An 8,279-nucleotide genomic window follows, 5' to 3' on the forward strand; every position below is an offset into this window, starting at 1 on the left:
TACCACCACGCGAATCATTTTACAGTTCTTTAACCGGTGACACTGTATCCGAGAGCGACTACGCACACGCCGTCAACGTGTGGCAGCAGTTCTCCATTCAAACCTTGGGTGAATACAGCGATCTGTACTTAAAAACTGATGTCTTGTTGTTGGCTGATATATTTGAAAACTTTCGCGACACTTGCATCGCGAGTTACGGATTCGATCCTGCGTATTATTATACTCTTCCTGGGTATACATGTAGATGTAAAATTATTGACAAAGTGGGACGGACGATACGGAGCAGAGGCGATGATAGCGAAACCAAATTTCCATAGCAGGAGCGTCTTTTCAGAAAATTTAATTGCCGTAGAATTACGTAAACTAGAAGTAAAATTTAACAAACCAACCTATGTTGGTATGTGTATACTCGACATATCGAAAGTGTGTCTGTACGAATTTCATCACGAGTACATGTCACCGCTCTATCGTGACAGATGTCGGGTAATGTACACCGATACAGATAGTTTAATATATCATATTAAATGCGAAGACGTGTATGAAAATATGAAACGCGATATCGCTAGATTCGATACGAGCGATTATCCAATTGACAACGCGTACAGTATACCGCTTGTGAATAAAAAGGTGCCAGGTCTAATGAAGGATGAAAATAATGGCGCGATAATGACTGAATTTGTAGGACTTAGAGCAAAAATGTACGCTTTGCGAGTAGATGGGAAGAAAGATACAAAAAAGGTTAAAGGTGTCAAAAGTAACGTTGTTGCGAGGACGATAACATTCGACGATTATACGCGGTGCCTGAACGACGAGATTGAAATGACACGTAGTCAGTCATGTATTAGGTCGAAATTGCATGAAGTATACACCATCTGCGAGACAAAAATTGCTCTAAGTCCGTACGACGATAAGCGGTATATCATACCTGATTCGACCGACACATTACCATGGGGACATTATCAGATACCCTTATAAAATATAATGTAATATAATGTAATATAATGTATGTGCGATATGTTATGTAACATATGTGTATGTATTTCACATATTGGAACGGAAAGGATGTATTAATAAAGATTTTTATATTTCACATATTTCATGTATATTGTAATATTTCAAATACTTTTATTTGTTGTACACATTATATATTTTTTAATTTTTGAGTAATTAATAAATACAATTTGTATGAATTAAATTGCATTGTCCTTATGTATCCAAGAGTTGTGCGAATTGTCAAATCCCAGCCATTTTACGTAAACCTCGTCACCCTCCTGCGCAGTACTTTCTCCACGAGATATACGTCCGGATAATTCGCGCTATGCAACTCATGCTCGTAAAACGCTCCAGCGACAGATGTTTTGCGATAGTCCTCGAGTAGATAGGTTACGGGATTAGTACGCTGCACTTTAACAATTTTAAACACTTCGGTTGTCCAATTTGGTGTGTAACCCTTCTCAAAAAGTTTCTTGTACTTGCTAACGCGTACCGGGTCACCTACTTTGAACTTTGCCGGAGCGGCAATCTTTATGTTACTATATACCGTTTTTAAAAGTTTATCAGCGATCGCGGGGGTGACGTCGACGGGTCGCATGCCGATCGTTCGATGCTTGCGCGCGTTGTAATCCGATATGAGTTCCGCCAATGCGTCGATCCACTTGTAAGTTCCGTTCAGCGTAAACATCTTCCACATGTCGTTCTTCAGCGTGCGATTGAATCGCTCCACAACCGATGCCTTCAATACCGAATATGTAGAATAGTGATTGATGTTATGTTTCCGTATAAGCCGTTGCACGTCAGCGTTATAAAATTCTTTCCCCATATCGGTTTGCATGTTTCTCGGGCATCTCTTGCTATCTCGAATTATCTCGGCGATAGCGTCAGCCGTCTCGCTTCCACCTTTACTCTTGAGTGGTATGGCCCACGCGTACTTGCTCAATACATCGATGACGATGAGTATGTAATGTATGTAATTTCAGTATTAGAAGATGGACTAGATCATTTATTAATTAATGCAATGATTGAATTTGAAAAACAAATGGAGTATAAGAAGAAAGAATGTAAAAAGGAGAATAAAAAAGAAAATAATAAGCGTAAAGATGACAACGATGATAATAAGAAGAAGAAACATAAAAAATTAATGTGATTAAAAAAAAAAATTTTTAAAGATTATTTATCTATATATATATATATATATCTCTATATGTGTATTTACTCTCTATATGTGTATTTAATTTATATGTATAAATATATTTATCAAAAAGATATAAACAATTTGAAATTTGAAAAAAATATTTCATACATAAATTATAAACGCACGTACGTGTATGTACAATAAAAAATATCAAATATATAGATATAAAGAGAGAGAATGAGGTTAAGAAAGAAAGAGATAGTTTGTGTGCGTGTTGTGTGTGCGTGTGTGTGCGTGCGTGTTGTGTGTGCGTGTGCGCGTGCGTGTTGTGTGTGTGTGTGTTAGAGAGAGAGAGAGAGAGAGAGAGAGAGAGAAATCTGGATTATTAATCTAATAATAATAGATTTATTTTTAGAATTACATAAATAGTGAAGATGCTCTTAGTGCCGAAAATGATTTATTATTAACGTAAGTACAAGAGTTATAGCGTTCACATATTTATGTAATTTATAATGGTTTTATTTCCGCGTCCACGGCCACGTCCGCGTCCACGGATTCGGCCTCTTCCTGCTCTTGCCCATCGCGGTTTTTTTTTCACTGTAAAAAAAGATATATAAAATTTATCTATATATAAAATTTATCTATATAAATATATATATTATTTAATATTTAATTTTATTTATTTATAATATTATTATTATAATTACATTGAAATGAATCCTTTCCATCAATTTCATTTCGTGGTATTTCTGCAGGCTGTGTATTGTTAGGCTGAGGATTATCAGGCTGTGGATCGTCAGGCTGTTCATTTTCAGCATCCACCACTGCAGGCTGTGAATTGTTAACCACAGTTTGTAGTGGTAGTTGCTTGGCCAAAGCATCGGCCAGTTGATGCTGCAACTCTTGCAGTTTCATTTTTAATAAATTATTTTCGGCAGTAAGAGCGTCTCCAGTAATGATGTCAACCTAAAAAAAAGATATATATTAGATTAATAATCCAGACTTCTCTCTCTCTCTCTCTCTCTCTCTCTCTCTCTCTCTCTCTCTCTCTCTCTCTCTCTGCTTCTCTCTCTCTCTCTCTCTCTCTCTCTATCAAACACGCACACACACACAAACAAACACACACACATACACAGACCTTTCTTTATCTCTTAACCTAATTTTCTGCCTCTCACTCACTCTCTCTCTCTCTCTCTCTCTCTCTCTCTCTCTCTCTCTCTCTCTCTCTCTCTCTCTCTCTCTCTCTCTTTCTCTCTCTCTTAGGCTACATTCGTTTTGGGCGCTCACAAATTTTAAGAAAATTCTTTCTTCGTTGCAAATCGAATATCAAATTCTAAATTTTATCTCTCATTCTTTCATTTTATGTCATTCTCTCTATTTCATTCTGTAATTCCTCTCTCTCTCTCATTCTATTTCTAGAAAATTTAAACTTACATTATGCTGACTTGAATTGCAAGAATTTTCACTGCTCCTTTTTGTCTCTTTAAACATTTTTTTTATTATTTTATTATATACGATATGTCGTTATAAGCGATACGTCGGATATTAGCTCAAAAAGAAAAAGTTGAAGATATATGCTGTGACGTGGTCGTCACGACGCGCGTCCGCCCCAGCCTAATCGCGGGGCAAAAAGCCAAGCGGTCACGCCAATCGCGAGAGAGCGAGAGAGAGAGAGCGAAACCGAAAATCCCAGAGAGACTGAGCAACACAGTATCAATTGTTACTAATTCGCGTGTATTTTACTTTATTTTTGGGAGCCTGACCGAGAGAGAATATTGTCGCTGGAGAAAGAGAGAGAGAGGTGTTGTCGTCGCAGGAAAGAGACAGCCGCGGTTGGAGAGATTAGCGAGATAAACATACCGCCGAGAACCGTAAGAACTGCCCTTCCTAACAACAAAGAAGGAAGCAAATACAGAGCGTCACGTAGGAATTCGGCCTTGACAATCTACTGACAGGAGATCCAGTGAGGCGCCCGACAACAGGCGCCGGAAGGGCCCAGACCAGGAAGATAACTTTCCTCCCGCGGGTTACCGCTCCGTCGGATACTGGACACAAGGCCACCGCGGGGAGGCCCGCGGCGCGAGGTCGCGAGGACCTCGAAACCCTACGCAAATACCGCGCGAATAAATATATTTTGTCACCATCACGAGGGGTGCTGTGAACCCCCGTACGGCCTTGCTAATCTCGCGCGACGACGGTAGACGGCACGGCGCCGTAATTGGTTATCGCGTACGCACCCCGCGTGCGCAGCATTGATCCAGCTGTCGATTTTCGGGCCGATAGATCCGGCAGATTGGTGCGACCGCTCAACTTAGCGAGACGTGTGACGACCGGAGCTCGATTCTGGCGATAAAGACGAGCTCAAGAGGGACCAAGTCGAAGGGAGAAGTACCGGTGAGGCTACCCTTTCGTAAGCGTATCTACTAATTATCACGTCTGTCACGGTATGAATCCGAGTCTCGTCCGTTCTGACGCGATTGTCTTATTTAGTGAAGTTTTGTCGCGTGGGCTCTGCCTTATTCGGGAAACTATTTGGTGTACGAGCGATCGACGTCAAGCGGCGAGTACTTTCGCACCTTCGGGCAAGTGAATAATATTAACGCGAAATCTTCGTCTCTCTGGGATTCGATCACATATGTCGTGTCTCATATTACACGGTTGTCGCGTCTTTCTCTAATATTACTTCTGTTAGTGCGTATGTTTGTCGGGTCTCGTTGTTGTATGCGTTATCCGGCTGTGTCCGGACGTCACCTTGTGTTAATCTCATCGCGGAGGAATTCGACATAAAGAGAGTGATAACGCAGTTCGCGACCACCAGCGAGCGCGTTAGAGAGAGATTACGAGCGAGAGAGCGAGCGCAGTCGAGCGCGCGAGTGAGAGAGAACGCGCGCGAGTGAGAGAGATTACGAGCGAGAGAGCGAGCGTAGTCGAGCGCGCGAGTGAGAGAGAACGCGCGCGAGTGAGAGAGATTACGAGCGAGAGAGCGAGCGTAGTCGAGCGCGTGAGTGAGAGAGACAGCGAGCGGAAAAGATTCCGGCGCCCTCGATTCACCGGTGAATTTCGCCCGTCGGATCGCGAAAAATAGATTAATCCAGATATTGTATCACTCTCCAGTCTCGTCGCCGATATGAACTTCCGATTGTTCGCGATCTAAGTCAGTTCGATAATGTCTATTTGTATGGTCGCGGTTATTCTTTCGTATTTGTCTATGCTATCGATGCGCGTATCTCGGACTTAAGCTTGTCGCGGATATAACTCTGTGTTCAATCGTCGAAATATTTTCTTTTGTATAGAATTTTGGATTTACGGTGTCTGGTATATTATCTTCCGTCTTTATAGTCATTTCTTTATTACTGTCATAGTTTTCCATTATACTTCATTATTAATATCGGTTCCAGTTATATTTTGTTATCTTCAAATTTTATTTATTATCTTTTGTTATAAAATTTATTCTCTGATTATCCTCCGCTATTATATTTTTCTTTTATATTTATTTCTATTACATTGGTTTATAATAAACTTCATTATTTTGCTTTGCTTAACTAAATCGCGTACTGCTTTTCTTTAGTACTGTCAACTTAAATGTCTGTGTCGTCATTTCTGTGTTCATCACATCGCGAAAAGAATGTAATTTCCTTCCGTTAGAGCAATTTCGGCAACCACACCCTGCCCCTCTGCCGTTAGGCGAGCTAGTTGGCCCGTAGCGGGATTCCCGGCCAAAACTTTGCGTTGGGTTCGCGATTTGTGGTTTGATGCGTGAAAGACCGCGTCTGGCGCCCAAAACTAGTCTCTCGCGAATATCACGGCTGGCGTTCTGCTGCGGCACGCGCGGGACGTCCCCGAGCTTAGTTCCGCCGCGTGAAACCTTAAAACCCCTGTGTTTTGACGACGGCCAAGCTCCGTTCTTCCGGCTTTTAATCGAGTCGGGAGAAAAAGACGTCGCAAAAATTGGCGCCCAACGTGGGGCCACGTTGACAAATTTCGGGAGCAAACATATTCGCGTTTATCATTATTTTCAGTATCATTTGGGATATATCTGTGATTAATACAGGTCGCATTTATGGATTTACGGATTTGTAGTTGCATTGACGAAGTGATTTATTGTTTCCGCGATGTATTACTGTATTAATTTAAGAATTGATTTATTGACTGAATTATTTATGGATCGTTCTGATGTGGCTTGAGATATGAGATTTGGAATTGTTACTGGTATTTTGGGTGTGATTTTGTGCTTTAAACGCTATTTCAGAGCAAATCCGAAGTGAGGAAATCTCATTAGCGGTTTTAACTGTGATATTAAGATTGAATTAAATCGGTCACTGATATTACTAACGTTTGAGGCAGTACACTCTTTCACAGCTGATTTAATCTAAAACCTTTTTTTTTCTCTTCTTCTCTTGCTTTTGTTATTAGAAGCTGATGAACCCCAGAAATAGTTCATTTCAGTAGTAAAGTAATAAATCATAAAGTATTTGGAATATAACAGAAGCTACTCGGAATGCCCGACAGCAGTTTTTTTTCTCGCTTGTTCTCAAGACGTATCAGCCTGAATAAATATTGAACTCAACCAAAGACCGTTATCGAGATCAAGTAAATAGTTTTTATAGTGTGCGAACCGCTCAGAACGATTTCACTCACATGTTGCTTGTTATTAATCTTTTCTTACAGGATACTATATATGAATTACAAATATTAGGATTTATATTGACGTACTGTTAAGTGTGATTATAGCGTGATTTATTAAGTTTTTTTTTCTCGTTCCTTTTTTTTGTCCTTTCTTTTTCTTCGCGTCCTGTGTGTGCGTGTTAGAAATTCGCGTACCCTTTCCGTTAGTGCGACCTTGTTATTTTGCTCGCGTGAGGATCGGAGTATGTTCGAGTAATTCGCGGCGAGAATTTCGGTTGATGTGCACAGTATCGTTCGAAAGTAGTGTCGCCTGACCTATGAGTCGTGTGGATCCGGAAGACGAGTGGGTTTTTGTATTAAACCGCGGTCAATTAATTGACGAATTACATCGGCGAAGACTTTCGACTGAAGGCAGTTACTCTATCCTGACTGCCCGGTTATTGCGCCGCGTGCGAAGCGATAGAATAGGGGTACGGTTAACTTTCGAGACCAACGATATGTCAGATAACGATTGCTTAGAACCTCCGCGGGGAGAAGATGAGCGACCGGACAGCCCTATGCCACCGGGTGATCGTCGGTTATCGCGTGGATCTCCGGGTACTTCGAGATCGAGCGGACGTCGTTCGGGAAACGATTCCTCGAGTAATTCGGCCGCGACCGCCTATAATGTAATGAGAAAGTGGAATTTGAAATTTTCCGGTGCGCGGGGAGAGGATGCCGAGACATTCTTACTACGAATCGAGGAGGGCCGAGAACTCATTCCCGTATCCGACGAGGACATTCTGCGTTGTCTGCCGTTCTTCTTGACTGGTATTGCGCTCTATTGGTTCCGCGCTAAAAAGGATCGGTTAGCTTCATGGGCTGCGTTCACGAACGCGTGGCGAACGCGTTTTGGCGATCCAGATTTTCAGTTCGCGCTCCGAGATGAGATTATGCGTCGTACTCAAGGGGAATACGAGCCTGTCGCGGACTATCTTACGTGCTTGAGGGCATTACTTGATCGGGTGTCGCCCCCATTAAATGAGGCGGAAATGGTCAGCAGCGCCTTCCGTAACATGCTGCCGCGATTGCAGGTTACTCTGCGCCGAAACGAACTCGCCGATTTAGAAGTCCTCGAGTATCTAGCGACGCATGCCGAAGCTAGTCACTCGGCGACGCAACGTTATCGCGCTCCGCCGACTCCGGAAAAGTCCTTATTTCCCGATCTAGCGTATCGATCGCCCCGCAACTCGAATCGACCGGGTAAGCGTCACGAGACCGTGGCCGCTCTCGACACGTCGACCGCGAGTTCGACCACCTCGACTCAGGGATCTCGCACAGGGAAGAAGGAAGGAGGGCGAAAAGCCAAGTCCGAGGCCGAGTCCAGTAAGACGTCGGGAACCGCGTCCACTTCCGCGACCCCACGAACCAAGCCTGCGCGTGCGATTTCCGCGAAATGCTGGAACTGCGATACCGTGGGCCACCTTTCGCGAAATTGTGAAGCCGCCCCGCGAAAGCACTGTTACCGATGCGGTCGGGCGGA

The sequence above is a fragment of the Prenolepis imparis genome, unplaced genomic scaffold (genome assembly GCF_030444845.1).
Source record: "Prenolepis imparis isolate NDT839.2.m4 unplaced genomic scaffold, iyPreImpa1.0 SCAF_88, whole genome shotgun sequence".
Lineage (NCBI taxonomy): Eukaryota > Metazoa > Arthropoda > Insecta > Hymenoptera > Formicidae > Prenolepis > Prenolepis imparis.